Below are 2,503 nucleotides of genomic sequence, written 5' to 3' on the forward strand. Positions count from 1 at the left end.
GAGGGGGGGGGAAAAAAGAACAGAGCAGATAGCTCATTTTAAAATACTCTAAAAGGCAAAAGCAGTTCTTCACACATGCCAGCATTGCAGACATGGATGTTATCCAAACTTACTTTGTAGAAACAAGACTTCAGCCTTGTAGGAAACAGAAAACACAAGCCCAGGAAGCAGCATGACTCAGATGTAACCCTGCTCATCTATAGCCACTCCCCTGCCAAGGCCACCTAACCCCTTGGAGCCTCTATTTCCCTGGGCTGGAAGGGAAGGAACCTAACTAGCTCCCACTACCTAATATATCAGGCACTGGGCCAAGTGTCTTATATTTGCTATCCCACAGTCCTCCCAGCTACTTTATGAGATAAATATTATTAACCTTTCTTTAGTTTGGGGAAAACTGAGGCTTAGGCATATTAAGTAAATGCCCAAAATCACACAACCAGAAAAGGCAGAGATAGGACTCAAAACTGGGTCCCTCTGAATCTAAATTTTTCTGTCTGAACCACTCTAGTATAACAAATCTGGCTGAGATCAAAAACCAGTTTAGACTTGATGACATCAAGCCAAGTGAAATAAGCCAAGTACAAAAGGACAAATGCTGTATGGTTCCACTTAAACGAAGTACCTGGAGTAGTCAAATTCATAGAGACAGAAAGTAGAATGGTGATTGCAAGGGGCTTGGTGAGGAGGGGACTGGGGAATTCATTTTTAATGGATACAGAGCTTTCATTTGGAATATAAAAAAGTTCTAGAGATGGATGGTGGTGATGGTTGCACGATAGTGTGAATATACTTCATGCCACTGAAGTATAAGCTTAAAAATGATTAAGATGGCAAGTCTTATGTGTATTTTACCACAATAAAAATATAAAAATATATTTTAAAGATTTAAAAAGTCATGTCCAGAGAAATGTGCAAATAAAGGGATTGTGACCCACTTTACAGCATGAAAAGCAATGGAATTCCTAAAGCCTGTTCTATCTGGAAACCAACAGTGTTTCCAATTTTCCTTCAAAACTCTTCCTATGCTCTATTGATGACTACCAACCCTTCATTGTCTCCTTCCACCACAGACTGAGACCACAAATTCATCCTTTGTGGAGGTGGGGGTTAGGAAAGCCCAGAGTTCCTGATGTCATGTACCTGGTGATCTGCAACCACTCCACAAGAATTTTTCCACATTCTACCAGAAAGCCAATTGCATTAATTGCCATGAGACATTTTAAAATGGGAGCTGTTTAAGGCTTGCTCCTCTCACCTAAGAGGGAGGGACTCATCTCTTCTGGGCATGAAGACAAATACAGTGACTGAGGACAGAAATGCTTCATTGCATAAAGCAGTGGTTCATCTAGTGTGGGCTCAAACAGCTGCATCTGCAGCACTTGGGAACTTGGTAATGATCCCACCCCGGGCAACTGAGTCAGAAATTCAGGGAGTGGACCCTAGCAATCTGTGTTTTAACATGTCCTCCTGGTGACTTTGATGCCTGCTAAAGTTTGAGGATCATCTGCATGTATCACTTCCCATTAGGAAAAACAATCACCTTTGTACTCACAGAGTTTTTGCCCAAAGGAATTAAAAAAGAAGCAGGCTTCTCAACCCTTGACTGCATATTAGAATCACCAGCAGAGCTTTTAGAATTTCCACCCCCTAAAAACAAAAAACAAAACAAAACAAAACAAAAATTCCACCTCCTGAATCTTGACTCAATGGCTGTAGAGTGGGTGTTCTAATGGGAATAAGGGATTCCCATGCCACTTGCTAATTTATCTATGTCCTTTTATTCTGGGTTACCTCCACCTCAGCAACAAGTCTTCTTCTGATTCTTTTCTGGAAAGGGCTGGAAGGGTGAGAAAGAAATGTCTGCCGAGTTTCATTGAATAATAATAGAAGAGTAGGCCTCTTGGTAGTTTTACCTCACTGTTATTGTACGACACTGGGCTCAAGGTAGGATGCTTGATCTGCTGACCTAAGAATCAGTTTTCTTAGAGTCAGAGTTCAGGATGATGTATTTATGCACCCCAAGGGAAAGATGAACACATGTAAGCATTTGGCTGCAAAGATTATTGTGAACTCAACAGAGCATAGGGAAAGTTTTGAAGGAGAACTAGAAACACTGTTGGTTTCCAGATAGAGCAGTCTCCCAAACAGTTCCCTTAGACTTTAGTTTATTCCACAAAGACATGGACTTTCCCAAGGGATAAGTGAATAGACCCTTCACAACTCACTGTGAGGAGTTAGAGAAACAGAGAGATGTAAGAAGTATATGATAAATTTACCATCTCAATGTGAATGGTCTTAGTGGCACTGGCAAGTGTTGCCAGAGTAGCTAGGACAGTCAATGTGGTCAGCTCAATGAGAGAGCTGTGACTAGTAATGTCATTGACTGTTTCTGAAAGCCAAGAAAACCAGAGTCTGTCCTTAAAGAACAGGACAGATAAGTAGGGGAAAAGTATGGCCCCGAGAAAGGTTAATCAAGCAGCATAAGCACACACAAGGGAAATGA

This window comes from Canis aureus, chromosome 24 (genome assembly GCF_053574225.1).
Source record: "Canis aureus isolate CA01 chromosome 24, VMU_Caureus_v.1.0, whole genome shotgun sequence".
Lineage (NCBI taxonomy): Eukaryota > Metazoa > Chordata > Mammalia > Carnivora > Canidae > Canis > Canis aureus.